This window comes from Aethalodelphis obliquidens, unplaced genomic scaffold, assembly GCF_003676395.1.
Source record: "Aethalodelphis obliquidens isolate GAN/ISIS:26980383/991018 unplaced genomic scaffold, ASM367639v1 scaffold28, whole genome shotgun sequence".
Classification (NCBI taxonomy): domain Eukaryota; kingdom Metazoa; phylum Chordata; class Mammalia; order Artiodactyla; family Delphinidae; genus Aethalodelphis; species Aethalodelphis obliquidens.
The window spans coordinates 17,313,354-17,333,424 of NW_020837972.1; the positions used below are offsets into that span (position 1 = coordinate 17,313,354).

General features: G+C 44.4%; 1 long non-coding RNA gene and 1 pseudogene across 2 annotated transcripts in view; one reads left to right on the forward strand and one right to left on the reverse strand.

Annotated features, from left to right (window-relative positions):
* The first annotated feature begins 1,523 nt into the window (after window positions 1-1,523).
* LOC113629929 (uncharacterized) overlaps window positions 1,524-20,071 on the forward strand; it is a 46,916-nt gene continuing 28,368 nt past the window's right edge. The window contains exons 1-3 of one of the 2 annotated variants that reach the window (XR_003436758.1): window positions 1,524-2,139; window positions 9,260-9,329; window positions 17,166-18,336. This is a non-coding gene — a long non-coding RNA (uncharacterized LOC113629929). Of the gene's footprint in view, window positions 2,140-9,259; window positions 9,330-17,165; window positions 18,337-20,071 lie in introns of those variants that run through there. The other variant, XR_003436759.1, reaches the window with a different exon arrangement.
* On the reverse strand, window positions 9,332-9,961 carry LOC113629928 (40S ribosomal protein S29 pseudogene; annotated as a pseudogene).

Below are 20,071 nucleotides of genomic sequence, written 5' to 3' on the forward strand. Positions count from 1 at the left end.
AAATTGAGGGAAAGGGGGTGGAGAGGGATCCACTTCTATCTTCCTCTGCTTTCTCCCAGTCACAGCCTAGTGATTCAGAAAAGTCAACCTGACTTTGAAAAGGGAAGTGCTCACTTTCACCGCATAGAATTGACATTTCACACAGAGAAAGCATGAGTTTTTCACAACGTTTGGTCACATTTCACTGCTCTATGCTAAGCTCTCAAAGCCCGAGAGAAGCCACACAAACTCAGTGGTGTGGCTAGCGATTGCATCTTGCCTGCAGTACACAGAGCCGACAATCCTATAATTATTTACATATTGCACCTAAAGCTAGTCCTTCCCTGTTTTTGAAATACTAAGATTGGCTTGAGACAGTATGAGACCTGGGTTCATCTTGGGGATCACACACACACACGCACATACACATACTCCTTACCTAACCCTGAGATTTAACTGCACTTGAGAATTCTTTATCATTAGCTGTCTACCTACAAGCTGAAAAGGTTTGTTTCTTTCACTTTAGCTGTAGCAACTCATTACGCTATCTTTTCTCTCCAGGGAGAGACGCACGAACATGGCTACTGTTAGTCGTGTGATTGTTGCTCCCATTTGGATAAAATCAATACCTTTGCCTTCATTTTTCAGAACCTTCTTTGGAGTCTTTTGGCTGCCAGTAATAAAAAACCTAACTAGAGCTGGCTTTAAGTAAAGAGGGCATTTACTATCTTGCATAATCAGAAGTTCAGATATTGAGTTCCCAGCACTTGCCAATGATGTAATTGAGCCCAGGTTCTTTCCATCTTTGCACTCAGCCATCCTTTAATATACTGGTTTGGCCTTAGCTTGTTTCCTCACAAAAGGACTCAGCTGGGACTTCCATGCTTCCACTGCAGGCGGAGACCCCGCATGCCGTGGTGCGACCAAAAATTTTTTTTAAAAAGAGGGGGGGTGGGGGCTTCCCTGGTGGCGCAGTGGTTGAGAGTTCGCCTGCCGATGCAGGGGACACGGGTTCGTGCCCTGGTCTGGGAAGATCCCTACATGCCACGGAGCGGCTGGGCCCGTGAGCCATGGCCGCTGAGCCTGCGCGTCCGGAGCCTGTGCTCCGCAACAGGAGAGGCCACAACAGTGAGAGGCCCGCGTACTGCAAAAAAAAAAAAAAAAAAAACGGGGGGAACGGAGGTGGCAGGCCTCAGCTGCACCAAACATTTAAATCCTTAGGCAAGAATTCCAAAGGTTTTTTTTTTTTTTCATTTGAGGTGAAATTCACGCGACATAAAATTAACCATTTTATAAGTAAACGATTCAGTGGCATTTAGTACCTTCACAGTGTTTGCAGCCACCATCTCTATTGAGTTCCAAAACATCTGCATGACCCTGCAGAGGAGAGCTCATACCCACTCAACAGCCATTCCTCTCTCCCTCCCCTCCGATTCCTGCGAAACCACTAATCTTTCTGTCTCTAAGGATTTGCCTCTTCTGGACATTGGAATCATACAATGTGGGGCCTTTTTTCCTTTTTTTATTTTGGCCAGGCTGCGCATCATGTGGATCTTAGTTCCCCAGCCAGAGGTCGAACCTGTGTCCCACTGCAGTGGAAGAAGCGCGGAGTCCTAACCACCGGACCGCCAGGGAAGTCCCAGTACGTGGCCTTTTTTGTGGCTTTTTTCACTTCATCCAATGTGCTCGAGGTCCATCCACACTGTAGCATGCATCCGTACTTCGTTCCCTTTTCTGATAATCCATCGCGTGGATATGCCACATTGAGTTTATCCGTTCAGCTGCTGATGGATGTTTCGGCTCTTCCTACCTTTTGGCTCTTGCGAACAGTGCTGCTGTGAACGTGCCTGTACATGTATTTATTTAAGTAACTGATCTTCAGTTCTCCGGGACATATACTTAGGAATGGAATCACTAGAAAATTTTCTGAAACACATCCCTAGACTTCCCCTCACATCCTATAGGTCAGAATTGTGTCACATCTCTGAGCCTACAGCAATGTCTTGGCAAGGAGAGTGAAACCACCACGATTGGCTAAAACTAATCAAGAGTCACACCCTGAAGCTGGGTGAGAACCCAATCACCTCTGAAGGGCATGGTCCCGTGGAAGAGGGCCATTTTCAGGAGATGGTGACCTTGAGTGTGAATGTCATGACACAGGTAGGCAAGTTCTCTGTCAACCATCCCTCCCCGTATTGTGAGATTAATTTGTATTCTGTTCAAGGGTGTGAACCTTACTGTTCTACCTGCCAAGCAAGCTTTCCTTTGGGGATTGTTTGTTCTGCAAACATCTGTCTTAAGGAGGAAGTGTGGGAACTAAGGTCATGACAAACAGCATGTCAGACGATGAAGCCTGTGTGAAATGGAAGCTCTTAAAGTATACTAAAGGAAGGACCCTGGTGGATCCAGGGTGTGCTTCCCTTATGGCACCTTTGAAACACTGGGAATGTGTTTCAAGGAACTTCCATTTATTTAACGTTGTCTAGATTCTGGTCTGTGTACCCAGATTTGCCTTTGCCTCCACCACCAAGCCGTGTGGAATTCATTTCTTTGTCTATTCCACAAATATTTCTTGTGTGTCTACTGTGTGTCAGGCACTGGGCAAGGCAGTCGGGAGATGATGGTAAGACAGAGAGCCTTAGCTCCTGTCCTCATGGAGCTAACAGTGTGGTGGAGGAGATTGAGGTTAAACAAATAATTCTGCAGCTCATTTTATTTATTTATTTTTATCTATCAATAATTACTTTTTTCTTTTTTTAAATTGAAGTATAGTTGCTATAAGTTACAAGTGTATAATGTAGTGATTCACAATTTTTAAAGGTTATACTCCATTTATAGTTACTATAAAATACTGGCAGTATTCCCTGTGATGTACAATATATCCCTGTAGCTTATTTTATACCTAATATTTTGTATCTTTTACTCCCCTACCCCTGTATTTCCCCTCCCCCCCTTCCCTTTCCCCTCTGGTAACGACTAGTTTGTGCTCTGTGAGTTTGCATCTTTTTTTGTTATGGCAAAATTTTTTCCTTTTTATGACTGAGTAGTAGTCTACTGTGTATATATATATATATATATATATATGTAATATCTTCTTCATCTATTCATCTGTTGATGATCACTTATGAACATTGGGGTTATGCAGATCATTTTTAAATTAATATTGTGATAAATGTGATGAAGAAAAAAAAAGCACAGGGTACAATGAAAGTATGGAAGAGAGGAAGTGTTCTGATTGGATCCTCCATGACAATAGACACAAGGAAAGACTGCAGCAGTTCCCTGCAATGAGTGGTTAAGGGAAAGCAGTGACATCAGCCAGTGTCACTGAAGTCCCTCAATTAGCCAGCAAGGCCAAGTGCAGGCTCCAGGGACACCACCTAGAGCATTATGGGGATTAATTTGTTTTCAACTGAATGTGTATGAGAAAAATAATACTAGGTTTGAAAACAAAGGATTGTTTTAGACCCATAAAGGCCAGAGTGGGGAAGTTTTTAAAAATGGAATTGCAGTCCTTGTGTCACTCTGTGCTGTGCTGAGAGAGAAGCCCATGGCTCGAGGACCGTGTCATGTCACCGTTTGAGCTTCAGTTGACTAGACCAGCCCAGGGGAGCCATCCACTGGTTGATTGACAGCTGTCAGCTGGCCTGGTACATACGCTTTGCTCACAAAGGCACTCCGCACTGCATATTGGTTTCCTGGGGCGAGGCTGCTATAACAAATTACCACAGGCTTGGTGCTTCACTTTTTTTTTTTTTTTTAATATTTATTTATTTGTTTGACTGCTCCACGTCTTTGTTGCGGCACGCGGGATCTTTTAGTTGAGGCGGCATGTGGGATCTAGTTCCCTGACCAGGGATCAAAGCCGGGCCCCCTACATTGGGAGCATGGAGTCTTAGCCACTGGATCATCAGGGAAGACCCTACACTTGGTGCTTTAAAACAACAGAAATTGGGGCTTCCCTGGTGGCGCAGTGGTTGAGAGTCCCCCTGCCGATGCAGGGGACATGGGTTCGTGCCCCGGTCTGGGTGGAAAAAAAATACAAACAAAAAAAACAACAGAAATTTATTCTCTGACAGTTCTGGAAGCCAAAATCTAAAATTGAGATGTTGGCAGGGCCACACTCCCTCTGAAGGCTCTAGGGGAGGACCCTTCCTTGCCTCTTGTAGCTCTGGTGGCCCTATAGCTGTTTCTTGACTTGTGGCTGCATCACTCCAGTCTCTTCCTCTGTCTTCACATGGCCTTCTCCTCTCTGTGTGTCTCTTATAAGGATGCTTGTCATTGGATTTAGGGCTTATCCAGGATGATCTTATCTTGGGATCCTAAATTTAATTGTATTTGCAAAGACCCTTTTTCCAAATAAGGTAAGATTCACAAGTTAAGGTTCTGGGATTAATCCATGAACATATCTTTTTTTTTTTTTTTTTTTTTTTTTGCGGCACGCGGGCCTCCCACTGTTGTGGCCTTTCCCGTTGCGGAGCACAGGCTCCGGACGCACAGGCTCAGCGGCCATGGCTCACAGGCCCAGCCGCTCCGCGGCACGTGGGATCCTCCCAGACTGGAGCACGAACCCGTGTCCCCTGCATCGGCAGGCGGACTCTCAACCACTGCGCCACCAGGGAAGCCTGTGAACATATCTTTTTGAGGATCACCATTCAACCCACTCCCATTGTATAATGACTATTAGACCCAGTCATGTCAGGGAAGATGCTGGACAGTGACAACGATCCAGTCAGGTCCTCTTTTTATGGAAGTCTGGACCCAAGCAAGATATGCAAGAAATAAACCCCTCCATTGGAGTTGGGCAGAAGCCAAGAGACCCCCAAAGAAGACAGTCAGAAGTCAGAGCAACGACCAACTGAGGCCACATCGTGAGAATGGGGACAATTCTAGAGCTTCTCTTTCCTGGCATACCATTTTCATCGATGTAAGCAAAAATGCATCTTTTGAACCCTGCTCAATATTGTGTAACAACCTAAATGGGAAAAGAATTTGAAAAAGAATAGATACAGGTATATGTATAACTGAACCACTTTGCTGTACACCTGAAACTAACACAACATTGTTTTTTTGTTTTTTGTTTTTTAAATTTATTTATTTATTTTTGGCTGCGTTGGGTCTTCGCTGCCGCACGCGGGCTTTCTCCAGTTGCAGTGAGCGGGGGCTCCTCTTCGTTGCCGTACACGGGCTTCTCATTGCGGTGGCTTCTCACTGCAGAGCACGGGCTCTAGGTGCGTGGGCTGCAGTAGTTGTCGCTCGTGGGCTCAGTAGTTGTGGCTCATGGGCTCAGTAGTTGTGGCTCACGGGCTCTAGAACGCAAGCTCGGTAGTTGTGGCGCATGGGTTTTGTTGCTCCGCGGCATGTGGGATCTTCCCGGACCGGGGCTCAAACCCGTGTCCCCTGCATTGGCAAGCGGATTCTTAACCCCTGTGCCACCAGGGAAGTCCCTAACACAACATTGTTAATCAACTATACTCCAATATAAAATAAAGTTGAAAAAAAATTAAATTAAATTAAATGTATCCTTTGTTTTTCATGACGTTTAATGTCTTGGACTGTGTCTAACAATAGCTGGTGTCTTAATTCTTGCTGCTGCGGGGGCAGCAATTCTGGAGTGACGACTTTGCCTGCAGGAAGGTGAGCGCCAAAAGCACAGGGGTCCAAAGCTCCAGGATGGGTGTCGATGGCTCCAGGAAACAGTGGAGCACTTTTTTCACTCCTAAGAACACAGGAGTTGGAGGAGGGATGAGGCAAGAAGAGGATCAGACATGTATAGCAACATTGCCATTGGAGGAGTCAAAAGGAGGCTCCCCTGCATGATTCCTGAGCCGGCACAAGAACCCAATGCCAGCGGCTTTTCAGTCTTTTAAGAAATGCAACATCGGGCTCTCCGGGTGGCGCAGTGGTTAAGAATCCTCCTGCCAATGCAGGAGACGCGGGTTCGAGCCCTGGTCCGGGAAGATCCCACATGCCACAGAGCAACTAAGCCCGTGCGCCACAACTACTGATCCTGCTCTCTAGAGCCCACGAGCCACAACTACTGAGCCCACGTGCCACAACTACTGAAGCCCGGGTGCCTAGAGCCCCTGCAGAGAAGCTACCGCAATGAGAAGCCCTCACACCACAAGGAAGAGTAGTCCCTGCTCGCCGCAACTAGAGAAAGCCTGCGCGCAGCAGCAAAGACCCAACGCAGCCAAAAATAAAAATAAATACATTTTTAAAAAAAGAGAGAGAAATGCAGTATCACCATCATTCTCAAGGCACGGAGGACGATGGTGAGTGAAAAACACAGACCTCAGTGTGACTGCTTCGAAAAGTTATGAGAAGAGTCAGATTCTAAGCAGGAAGACATTGTAGGAATACCTTAGTCAACTTATTTCCATTTTCCTTTTAATATATGCACAAGAGTGACAAGTATCCATTGAAATTTTCAAGTGATAAGAAGTTTGCCATCGTGGGTGCACGTTCTTTTCCTGTCTTCGTAGCGTATAAAGTAACGACGCATCTTCTGTCAGATGGTATTTGGACTTGGCTTAAGCAGTATGGTCCAGGCCAGCACAAGGCTTGACAGTTTCCTGAGCAAACTAACTTCGGTTGCTTATATAACGTGCGTTACCCCAGGTAACCCAGAAGGTCCCAAGTAACACAGAGTCGGACAAAAGTTGGGCAAGAAAGAGTGATCAAGCTCAAATCCTTGTGGGCTGTGAAAGAACACACCCCAAATCCTGGGTTAGAAGCAGAAAAGGAGGGTGATTTGCCTCAAGGGCCTACAAGATCCCTCACTGTTTTTTTTGTTTTTTTTTTTTACATCTTTATTGGAGTATAATTGCTTTACAATGGTGTGTTAGTTTCTGCTTTATAACAAAGTGAATCAGCTATGCATATACATATGTTCCCATATCTCTTGCCTCTTGCGTCTCCCTCCCTCCCACCCTCCCTATCCCACCCCTCCAGGCGGTCACAAAGCACCGAGCTGATCTCCCTGTGCTGTGCGGCTGCTTCCCACTAGCTGTCTACCTTGCGTTTGGTAGTGTATACATGTCCACGCCTCTGTCTCGCTCTGTCCCAGCTCGCCCTCCCCCCTCCCCGTAGCCTCGAGTCCCTTCTCCAGTAGGTCTGTGGCTTTATTCCTGTCTTACTGTTTTATTTATTTATTTGGCCACACTGCACGGCTTGTGGGATCTTAGTTGCCCCACCAGGGATTGAACCGGGCCATGGCAGTGAAAGCCCCAAGTCCTGACCACCGGACCGCCAGGGAATTCCCCCTCACTGTTTAAAAAAAAAAAAAAAAGATGAATTATTTAGGTATTTGCTTTAAGGCTGACGATCTTTGATATATTGAAGCACAGACTAGTCTTTATCCCAGAGTGTTTCTCAACCCCTTTTCCTTTATTGCCCCTCCCCCAGTTACCTTTTCAGACTCTCTTTTTCTAATTGTCCCGCTCCATGAATCTTTTCTTATTGTGATAAAATATACATAACATAAAATTCACCATTTTAACTACTTTAAAGTGGCATTAACTATTGATACATTCACAGTGCTGTGCAACAAATACCACTGTCTGGTTCCAGAACTTTTTCATCACCCCAAACAAAAACTCCAAACCCATTATTATGCAGTCACATCCCATTCTCCCATCCCCCCAGGTCCCGGAGACCATTAATCTGCTTCCTGTCTCTATGGATTTGCCTCTTTTGGACATTTCCTATAAACGGAATCATAAAACACGTGGCCTTTTAGTTCTGGCTTCTTTCACTCCGCATCACGTTGTATATGTATCAGTACTTTATTCCTTTCTATGGCTGAATAATATTCCATTGTATGGATGGATGGATGGACCACATTTGTTTAACCATTCATTTAGTAGATAAACATTTGGGTTGTTTCCACCTTTTGGCTATCGTGAATAGTATTGCTATGACCATTTGTGTTCAAGTGTTTGTTTGAACATCTTTTTCAGTTCTTCTGGATATATTCATAGGAGTGGAATTGCTGGGATCCTATGGTAACTCTGTGTTTACCTTATCAAAGACCCACCAAACTGTTCTCCACAGTGGCAGCACCATTTTGCATTCCCACCAGCGATGTATGAGGGTTCCAATTTCTCCACATCATCACCCACACCTCCCCCTGCCCCCCCATGAAAGGTTAATAGCACACATATACCACGTGTGTTTGTGTACTGTAGCCCTTTTGACGGCAGACTTTGTGTCTAATGGAAATATTTGCAGGGGATCATAGACTCAGAAGCCTGCAGGAATTTATAAAAACACTGCTGGCTCACCAAAAACACATCTGCCAGCCCTTAGGGCCAGCAGGCCGCCAGGCTGCAGACACGGATTGATTTTATTTTATTAAAACATGTATAGGGTGGATGGAGCATCATTTATTCCATCATTCCCCTTTTCCTTTTGATGGGCATTCATTTTGTGACCAGCTTCCTACCACACATACAAAAAAACAATGTTCCCGTCAACATCCTTGTCCTTAAGTATTGGTACTTTTATTTTTCTGGGACGGATTCCCAGGAGTTGGATAAACGGGTCAAAGGGTTTCGTTTCCATTTTAACAGATGTTGCCAGATTGCTTCCCCAAATGGCTGCAAAACTTCACATGTACCAGAGTGGCCTTTTCTCCATATTCCTGCCAACACTTGAGAGCACTGCTCGTTTTAGTTATGTCAGTCAGTCTAGTGGATGCAATGTCTTATTGCTTCTTTAATTAGCGTTTTTCTGACCACTGTTGAATTGGAAGATCTTTACATTCTTTTGTTGGCCATTTGGTTTTGCTCCTCTGTAAATAACCTGTTCATAATCTAAGCCCATTTCTGTCTCGGTTGTTTGTCTTGTTCAGGTCAATTTGTAAAAGCTCTTGAGATAGCATCCATCTGAACTTTGGCTTAATTGCAGAGAAGTGATTAAGAGCATCGTCTTCTGGGGCGGGCTGCCAAGGGTCGCCTCAGAACTTAGCCCCTGACTGGCTATGTGACCTCGACAAGTCATTCAACTTTGCCCCAGTTTACTCATCTGGGAAGTAGCAGTCATGATCAACATCATAATTCCTACCTCATACTGTTGTTCTAGACACCAGTGAGTTAATACAAGTCAATAGGATGGTGCATGGCACACAGTAAGTTAGTCAACCACAGTTGGTGACTATTATTTGTATTACAAATAGTTTTCCAGCTCCATCACTTGCACTGGCTTTATTTTTGGTACCCCTTGTCACATAAAACATTTTAATGTTGACATAGTCAAATACCCATCTTTTCTTTCATAGCTTCTGAGTTCCCAGGCTTGGTTAAGAAGATCTCTCCATTTCCTTCATGATGAATTTCCTTGTCTTTTGGGTAAGTTTAAAATTTTTTATTTTATATACAAAGAGTTAGTATTGTTTCTGAGGATGGTAGATATGCTGGATGACCCATTCAAGAAGTTCACACTTAGTCCAACTTAATGAAGCCGATGTCCTTCCCGTACTGGCGGAAACACTGGCGGCACATATTGAGGCTGTATTTCTGGATCAGGTTGTACCGGTTTGGGCCGGTTTGAGCAGACGCAGCAAGAGCTAGAACGCTGGCCAATTTTTTTTGGATGACTCCAGTAGAGCTGCTGGTGACCCATGTTGCTTTCTTGGCTTCAACTAGGCAAAAGCAAATTTCCTTGTCCTGATCATGGGAAGCCTGTAACTCACCATGTCCCACACGGAGGTGCACTGTCCTGCCAGCTCCTAGATCTGTTTCCTCCCCTTCTCCCTCATCCCTCCGAGATGAGACCTTTAGAACACTTTCACTTCCTCCCTCTCCTCCTTTCCTTTTCCATCTTCCCCAATGAGACCCATGAGACCCTTTACCTCCCCACCTCCACTCACCAGTCTCTGAGGTTTGGCTGAAATAATTTAGTGTTTGTTAGAACTCCCTTAGAGGAGGTCCATTTGGTTTCAAGAGTCCTTCTCTGTTACACAAATCCCTCTCTGGATCCACTTAGATGTAAGACATCCTATGCCTGTGTTCTTAACACTGTTTTCTCTTTTGTTTTCTTCTTCTTTCAGTTTTCTTTTCAGGTGTAGTTGTAGTCTGGTAAGTCTTTTCTCAAGTCATTTCCTCAGATGAAGACCTGGGAGTTATATTCTCTGAATCCTTGGGGGTATCCTTGACTCTTCTCCTTTTGCCTCAATAGATGGAAAGTATTTTGAAAACTGGATAGAGGATTCTTGGGTCGGAGTCCTTTCTCTCTTCTGTAGATACTGGTCCACTGTCATCTTTCCATAGCGTAGATGAAAATCTAATGCCAGTCTGACTTTTTTTCCTTTGTGCATATCTTCTGCTTTCTGCTTGACGCTTGTAAGATGGTTATCTTCCAGGTTTGGTGATTTTACCAGAATATGCCCACATATGACTCTTATCAGACCAGTCTGGAACTCAGTGAACCCTGTCAATCTGCAGTTGCTGATCTTTAGTAATTTCAGGGACATTTTCTCCTATTATTTGTTGATCTGTTGCTTATTCTTGTTTTGGAACTCCTATTGTGTGTTCATTCATTCTTCAGGAGCTATCCTCCAACTCGCTTATCTTTCCCCACAGATTTCTATTTCCTTATCATTTTGCTCTATGTTTGGAGACATTTCTTGCACTTGGTCTCCCAGACTGTTCATTTGGCTCTCAGTAGAGATTCTACTCACCTTCTGTTACCAAACGTGGGTTTGGCTGCTCGCCACTCAAAAGCCAATCCTCAAGAGACAAGTGTTGGTTGGAAAGGAAAACTTGCTTTATTCAGGAGGCTGGCAACCTGGGGAGAAGGCGGACTTGTGTCCAAAAGCCACCTCCAAATGTTCTGCTTGACCAGGAAAGTTTTTAAAGGGAAATCATTTGGGGATGGGGTCAGAGTCTTCATCACCTCCCACTGTGTGCAGACTTTCTTCTGATTGGTTGGTGGTGAGGTAACAGGACAGTGTCCCAGGAATCTTGTGCTTGGCCTGAAGTTACCATCCTCCACCTGGGTGGGGGTCTTAGTTCCTACAGAAGAACTCAAAGATATTGTTCTGTGTATCCCTTGAGGAGGAACCAGGACCCTGCCCCAAGGCTGCACTATTGTTTCTTCACTGCTCCTCCTTTGTTTCTGCATCCCCTCCCTTCCCTGATAAGCAACTGTTCAAATCTGCCCTTTCCGAACTCGGAAGGTCAAGAAGGCTGAATAAAGCCTATTTCCTACAAACAAGAAACAGGGGACACAGAAAGGATTTGAACCCGGGAGGTCCCCACAGGGTCCTACTCTGTTTCATTAGCATCAGATCCCACAGGTGAAGGGCTCAGTCCCACAAGACTGTTGGACTCAACTTCAGAAGAACAAACAGTCAAAAACCAGATGGGGAAGAAAGCCTGTTTAAGGCCCCCTGCCCAAATCGCCCTACCTCAATTTTTCCAACATTGTAATGGCATTTCTTCATTTAAAAATACATCATGGGTACTCCCTGGCAGTCCAGTGGTTAGGACTCTGCGATTTCACTGCTGAGGGCCCGGGTTCAATCCCCAGTCAGGGAACTAAGATCCCTCAAGCTGAGTGGTGCATGGCCACAAAATAATAATAATAACAACAACAACAATAATAACAATAATAATAATGATGATATAGAGATAGAAAGTAGATTGGTATTTGCCAGGAGCTGGGGCAGCTCTATGGGGCATGACTGACAATGGGCATGGGGGTTTTTTGGGGGCGGGATGATGAAAAAGTTGTGGAATTAGACAGTGGTGATGTTTGCACAAGTTTGTGAATATACAATAATAAAAATGGCTGAACTGTACTTTAAAAGGATGAATTTATCATTTCTCAGCCTTTTGTCTAAGATCAAGCATCAGTATCTGTTTTTAGTTCATGTTTTTAGTCAGTGAACTTTGGTTGAGGGCTGGAGGACAGCATCCTCAGGGAGTTGCATGGTGTCTTGGTTGCGTGGATTGGGTGGCTGGGAATCCAGTCTGTGTCTGGAGCCAGGCTATGACCCAGGACATCCTGGTCACCTCTGCCAGCATGCAGCCATACCCAGGGACCTGCTGCGGCTTCCAGAATCAGCTGGACCATCTCTCTTGAGAGTTTCTCTGGCTTCCCTCTGTCAACTGGTTGGTTCTCCCAGATTCCATTTTATTTCACTCTGTCAGCTATAAAGGAGGGATCACTGGGCTGTTGAGATAGAGGGGAAGTGCTGGCTTAGTCCTCAATGGGAAAGACATAGGAAGGGCCCGGGCAGGAGTTTGAATTTTGTGCCCTGGCTGTCCTGCTGTTCTCAGGCTTTTTAGGCATGTATCTGAAAGAAAGTCTCTTGAATTAAGACTATAAGAAAGTACACAAGATATTCAATAAAGTAAATGACCTAAAAAAAAAGATGAATTTTATAGCATGTGAATTATATTTCAGTATAAAATATCTGTAGCTGTAAGGATCCTAAGCCCAGGACCTCTGTCATCCTCTCTGCACCCCCAGCACCTGGCCAAGGAGTGGGAAAGCTGGAATTTCAACCCAGAAACATCTAATTCCAAAAGCCATTCCCTTTCACCTCCACCCCACGTTGATACCAGGTAGCCTGGCAGCAAAGATTGTGCTGAGTTGGAACTCTATTCTTTGGATAATTGAAGGTTTTTGAGGTTAGGAAAAGAGGCATGGTTCAATTTTTGTTTTAGAAGGATAATTTTTAGGAGCTTTATGTGAATATTCTTTGTTAGAAATGTTAACAGTAGATAAGACTATTCAGCAATTTTTTTCTGGATGGACTATAATAATTTTAGTTGTTTCGTTTAAAAAAATTTTTTTTTGAAATCATGACTGAAATGTCAGCTTCTATGGGAACCTCAGAGAGAAGTGTGATTTTTTTTTTCTCTCAGTTTTTAAAAAATATGCATTTTAATGACTTTTGAGATTGGTTTCCATCATTAAACAAAAGATAGCTGGAGAGAGAGAAGAGGCAGTTGGGCAATGTTTGCCTGTGAAAAGTCAACCTGTCTTTAATGTTATTCTTCTACTTTTTTTAAGTTGAATTTCTCTGCTGTGTAGCACAAGAGGCCTTATGTGAAATTCTATTCTAATTTATAGGTGATAAGTGGTTTTAAATAAACACATATGGCATTCCAGCTGAGCTCTGAAACCACTGGCTGACGTGGCATAGGACAAAGACGATCAGACGCTGTGCGAGTTTGCTCGGGCCACCTTATCAAAATTTTACAGTCTGGGTGGCTTAAACAACAGAAATTTTATTTTCTCACAGTTCTGAAGGCCAGAAGTCCAAGATCAAGGAGTGGGTAGAGTTACTTGTTCTGAGACCTCTCCCCTCACTTTGTAGACAGCCGTCTTCCCCCTGTCCTCACATGGTCTTCCCTCTGTGCACATCTGTGTCCTAATCTCTGTGTCCTCTTTTTATAAAGGCACCAGTCCTATTGAATTAGGGCCCCACCCCTAATGACCTCATTTTCATTTAATTACCTCTTTAACACCCCTTGTTCAAATACAGTCACATTAAGAGGTACTGGAGGGACTTCCCTGGTGGTACAGTGGTTAAGACTCTGTGCTCCCAATGCAGGGGGCCCGGGTTTGATCCCTGGTCTGGGAAATAGATCCCACATGCATGCCGCAACTAAGAGTTCACATGCCACAACTGAGGAGCTGGCAAGCCTCAACAAAGGAGCCCACCTGCCACAACTAAGACCTGACCCAACCAAATAAATAAATATTAAAAAAGAAAAAAAAAGAGTACTGGAGGTTAGGGCTTCAACATAGCAATTTGGGTGGAGGGGGACACAAATCAGCTCATAACAGACACCCTGGTTTATATCTTGCTCTAAGGAGTTGTATTCAGTGAAACTGAGGAACATGTTTATACGAGAACTACCCAGGCTAGAAACGACCAGAAGTCACAAGACACTGGCTCATACCTAGTATTCCACCCTAAGTCCATCCTCAGACCACCCTCTCTGGGGCAGGGATCTTGCCTGACCCAGGAGAGGACTGGGGACGGAGAGTGGGGGATGGGAGAGAGGATGAGCTAGAGAAGAGGGGCAGCTACTCTATAGAGTTGTAACAGTTTTCTTTTTTAAATCACGTGAAATTAACATAACATAAAACGAACCATTTTATTTTATTTATTTATTTATTTTAATTTATTTTATTTATTTATTTTTGGCCATGTTGGGTCTTCATTGCTGTGTGCGGGCTTTCTCTAGTTGTGGTGAGCAGGGGCTACTCTTTGTTGCAGTGTAAGGGCTTCTCATTGCGTTGGCTTCTCTTGTTGCGGAGCATGGGCTCTAGGCATGCGGGCTTCAGTAGTTGTGGCGCACGGGCTCAGTAGCTGTGGTTTATGGGCTCTAGAGCGCAGGCTCAGTGGTTGTGGCGCAAGGGCTTTGTTGCTCCGCAGCATGTGAGATCTTCCCGGACCAGGGCTCGAACCCATGTCCCCTAAGTTGGCAGGCAGATTCTTAACCACGGCGCCACCAGGGAAGCCCAAAATGAACCACTTTAAAGTGAACAGTTTAGTGGCATTTAGTACATTCTCAGTGTTGTACAGCCATCACCTCTATCTAGTTCCAAAACATTTTCTTCACCCAAAAAAGAAACCCCCTGCCCTTTAGCAGTCACACCCCATCTCCCCTCCCCCAGCCCCTGGCAACCACAGTCTGCCTTCTGTCTCTATGGATTTGCTTCTTCTGGACATTTCATACAAATGGGATTATACAGTATGTGGCCCTTTGTATCTGACTCTCACATTATGTTTTCCAGGTTCATTTTTTAAAAATATTTATTTGTCTATTTATTTATTATTTACTTAGGCTGCGCCAAGTCTTTTTCCTTGTTTTTTTAAATTTATTTATTTTGGGCTGCATTGGGTCTTCATTGCTGCATGCAGGCTTTCTCTATTTGTGGCGAGCGGGGGCTACTCTTCGTTGTGGTGTGCAGGCTTCTCATCGTGGTGGCTTCTCTTGTTGCGGAGCATGGGCTCTAGGAGCATGGGCTTCAGTAGTTGTGGCATGCAGGATCGGTAGTTGTGGCTCGCAGGCCCTAGAGTGCAGGCTCAGTAGTTGTGGTGCACGGGCTTAGTTGCTCCACGGCATGTGGGATCTTCCCGGACCAGGTCTTGAACTTGTGTCCCCTACATTGGCAGGTGGATTCTTAACCACTGTGCCACCAGGGAAGCCCTGAGCCGAGTCTTAGTCGCTGCATGTGGACTCTTAGTTGGGACATGCATGCGGGATCTAGTTCCCCTGACCAGGGATCAAACCTGGGTCCCCTGCATTTGGAGTGTGGAATCTTACCCACTGGACCATCAGGGAAGTCCCTTATTTCATTTTGTAAGAGTTTTTAACCTTATGGTTTCATAAACAAGCTAATTTTGGGCTACCCTTTATGAGTTTCCCAAGTTGCCAGCCATAAAATCTTTAAAACATAAAGGACATTTGTGGGTATTTTGAGGGATGCAAAAGAAGGTGGAGGAAAAACTGAACATGGAGAGAGAGGGCCTGAATTGTAGCATCTGCCCCATAGTCCCGTCAGGTTACCTGATCATGTGTGTATACAACCTCCTACTCACAAAGATCAAAAACCAATAACACAATTTGTGTTCCTACCACCCAGACTTAACAATCCCTCTTCTTCTTGTATGTCTTTGTTTTAATTCTATGACATTTTACTACATATGGAGATTTGTATAACCACCACCACATTTAAGATACAGATGGGGGCTTCCCTGGTGGCACAGTGGTTAAGAGTCCGCCTGCCGATGCAGGGGACACGGGTTCGTGCCCCGGTCCGGGAAGATCCCACATGCCACAGAGTGGCTCGGCCCATGAGCCATGGCCGCTGAGCCTGCGCCTCCCGAGCCTGTGCTCCGCAGCGGGAGAGGCCGCAATGGTGAGAGGCCCATGTACCGCTAAAAAAAAAAAAAAAGATACAGATGATTCTGCCACCATGAGGGAACACCCTCATACTGTACAATGCCCACTCCCTCCTCTTTAACCCTTAGGAACCACTGATCTATTCATCTTCTTAATTTTTATTTTATTTTATTTTGGTTGCACCACTCAGCTTGCAGGATCTTAGTTCCCTGACCAGGGATTGAACCTGGGCCCTCGGCAGTGAGAGCATAAAGTCCTAACCACTGGACTGCCAGGGAATTCCCTATTTGTTTTCTTTATAATTTTGTCATTTCAAGCATGTTACATAAATGGGATCATACAGTATGAAACTCTTTAAGATTGGTCTTTTTTTTTCCCACTTAGCATAATGCCATTAAAATCCACCCAAATTGTTACATGTGTCAAATAGTCTATTTCTTTTCATTGCTAAGTAGTATTCCATGGCATGCACGTGTCCCAGGCTGTTTAACCATTCCCCCTTTGAAGGACATCTGCAGATCCTTCTTCTAAAATAAAGTAAAAACGTTACAGAGACAGTTGAGGCCTCCCTCAATCAAGTGCTCCTCCTTCCTCCACAGGGGTCATCTGTATCTTGCAGCTGCTATGCCTCCTTCTCTTCCATGATTTTTGTTTTGTTACATACGGATGCTTCCAAAATCCATGTTATTTCGTTTAGCATATTTTAAACATTTTAAAAAATGTTATCATATTACATGTATCTTTTGGCAACTTGCTCTTTGCTCTAGATGTTATGCTCAAGGTTCAGTTCTATTGATACAGGTAACTCTGGTTCCTTTTTTTCTTCCCTGCTATGTATTGATAGTATTCCACTGGGTGCCTGTATTGCTGTTTATCTATTCCCCTTCTAATGGACACTTAGGTTGTTTCCTGGTTTTCACTATTACAAACACTGTTGCACTGAACATCGTTTACCTGCCTCCTCGTGAGATGGTAGCTTCATTAGAAAGACGAGAAGAATATTCAACAAGGGAGAAAGAGCTCAGTCACCAGTGAGCTTTGGAAGAAGGGAAACTAACATTTATTGATCCACTCAGTGCCAAGCACGGTGCCTGGCAGCTTAAGTACATGAGCTCAGCCTGGACCTGGGAGATCCCTAGTGGTCGGGCAGCCTGAAAAGTTCTGGATTTATTGACCCCTAATGGGTCAAGGCACTCACCCTACTTTTTTCAGTTCACGTTGCTCATCTCTCACTTTGCGTTGTTTCGGAACTTTAAAGGCAAAGACTCTGGAGTCAGACTGCCTATACTTGTTCCCTCGGTTCATCACTTACAGGTCCTATGACCTTTGGCAAATTATTCAAACTCTCTGGACCTCAGTTCCCGTATCTGTGAAATGGAATAGCACTTACCCTATGAAGTTACTGAAAGGATGAAACGAGATCACCTATGGAAAACACTAGGCATAGTGTCTGGCCGACGGCGTGGAGGAAATCTTCCATACAATAATTGATAGCGATCAAATGATGCTAAATGAAGCATCTCTCTAATTATGAGCCAATCTTTGCCTCATGTTGTTTTACTGAAATAAAAAATGAATCAATACCATTTTCCTACTGAAGCATTGTATTCCAAAGGAGGGATATTTTGTAAGCACAATGAAAAGAAACCCACTGTCTTTCAACCTGATGACATCAGTAGGCAGTTTTCTGTTCTTTTCAGTTGCATTGGAAATGTCATGTACTGTTCCCAATACCTATTGATGCCCGTAAATCTCTCTCTATACTGGCCACTGCCCAGTATATCAGTATTTGTTAAGAGCCTAGAAGTGCTTGCCTTTCATAAGACAGGGCCATGCGACTGTGATCAGGCCTGATGTTTGTAATGCCACATGCAAATCCCTTCTCCCTGAAGAGACAGAGGGTGACCAAATCTTAAACTTGAGCCCCAAGAGAACCCAGCACCGGGCTGTAAAAATAGCCATGTTTCCTGTGTCATAGCAGACGCAGAACTCAGTGAACAGAATGTCATGGCTAGGTACTCACCACAGCTAAGCCCGCCAAAGAGTATGTCTTGGACTCGAGTTTATTAAGTAATATATAAAATTGCAAAGATTTTAATTCTCTAGGAAGGCCTTCGGAAGGGCTCTAGCAGTCAACATCTGGAGGTCCACGTCTGTTTGGGTTTGGGGCAGTGTGAACTGCATTTCTTCCTCAAGGTTGGCTGATTACCTGTCTGTTCTCCAGAGTTTTGTAACGTGGCAGAAATTTTGGAAGCAAGAGAATTGAGATCAAGTCTGCTGAAAGCGCAAACGTGGTTTTTAAGCGAGTGATGTGGGCGGTGGTCTGAAATGTTATCTGAGGAACGCCTGGCAGTCAGCATGAGTTCATATAAACAGTAGTTTAAAAATACCCTTTAGGGACTTCCCTGGTGGTACAGTGGTTAAGAATCCGCCTGCCAATGCAGGGGACACGGGTTCGAGCCCTGGTCCGGGAAGATCCCACATGCCGCGGAGCAACTAAGTCCATGCGCCACAGCTACTGAGCCTGTGCTCTAGAGCCCTCGAACCACAACTACTGAGCTCACGTGCCACAGCTACTGAGGCCCGCGCGCCTGGAGCCCATGCTCTGCAACAAGAGAAGCCACCGCAATGAGAAGCCGGCGCGCCGCAACGAAGAGTAGCCCCTGCTCGCCGCAACCAGAGAAAAGCCCACGCGCGGCAATGAAGACCCAATGCAGCCAAAATGAAATAAATAAATTAATTAATATTAAAAAATTAAAATACCCTTTAGTAGTTACTAGAGGAAGGCGGTGGGGGAGGGGGAATTGGATGAAGATAGTCAAAGGTACAAACTACCAGTTATAAGATAAATAATTCTTAGGGATGTGATGTATAACACGACAGATATAATTAACTCTGCTGTATGTTATAGATGAAAGTTGTTAAGAAAGTAAATCCTAAGAGTTCTCATCACAGGAAAATTTTTTTCTGTTTCTTTAATTTTGTATCTATATGTGATGATAGATATTTACTAAACTTATCATGATCATTATTTCATGTTGTATGTAAGTCAAATCATTATGCTTACACCTTAAACTTCTGCAGTGCTGTATGTCAATTATATCTCCAGAAAACTGGAAGAAAAAAAAAAACCCTTTACACAGCAGCCATGTGATTGTTGTCCTAATGACCCTTTTATAAAATGTGGTTTGGGACCAATCAGATTATTTCTTATGAGAATCTGACCTGAGAGACACAGGTATTAAGGGTTGAATCATGTTCATGGTTAAGAGGCGGGTGAAGAGCTGTGCGCTGGTGTCCTGGGTCTGCCCACACCTGGTTGAATTCTCTCTTAGTTTAGAAACACCGCTATATTTCTTCTCTCTTTAATTTTTTTGCTTAAGTTAATTTACGTGTGTTTCAGTTACTTCATCCATAAGCACTTGGAGTTAAACAGTTATAGTAAGGCATCTTCTCCCTACCATGAGAAAGGACAAAAATAAAAAAAGAGGAATTTCCAGTAACACAAACAACCCGGCCTCAACGACTGAAGGATTTCATCAAAATTTCCTTTCCAATTTGAAGAAGTCGCCAATTTGATCCAAAGGATGGGGGAGCAGGCGATGATCCATATTTCCGTTGGTTGGTAATTGGTCAATTTCCAGTACCTAGTGGCTTCACCAAGGCACTGTGGTTAACCGAATCCCTCAGCTAAATTCTGATTGTAGAAGCAAAGTGGGGGAAGAGAGAGGCGAGCTGGGCTTGATGGACCGTCTGTGAATCCAACTGCTTGTTGTAAGCAGGAAGGTCAGCGGATTGACAGACCATAATCAGGATTGACAGACCATAATCAGACCATAATCAGCAGATTGACTATTAAACCAAAAGGCATGTTAAGGACCAGAACACTAGGTGCAGTTTAAATCCCCTCCCGTCAGGCAAGGTGCCCTGGGGCAGATAGGCTAATAAACTTGGAAAGGTAAGAGAGTTCATAAAATCAGAAACAAAGACAATTTTGTACACCTGATTTTATGGTTCTGGACTTAGGGGTAATCCCCCCTTTTTTTTTTTTTAACCTACACCATGCGGGATCTTAGTTCCTCGACCAGGGACTGAACCCGCACCCCCTGCAGTAGAAGCGAGGAGTCTTAACCACTGGACCGCCAGGGAAGTCCCAGGGCATTTCTTTGGGAGCAGCTAAAAGGAAGTCCTACTTTTTTACATTGCAGAGAGTAAACTCA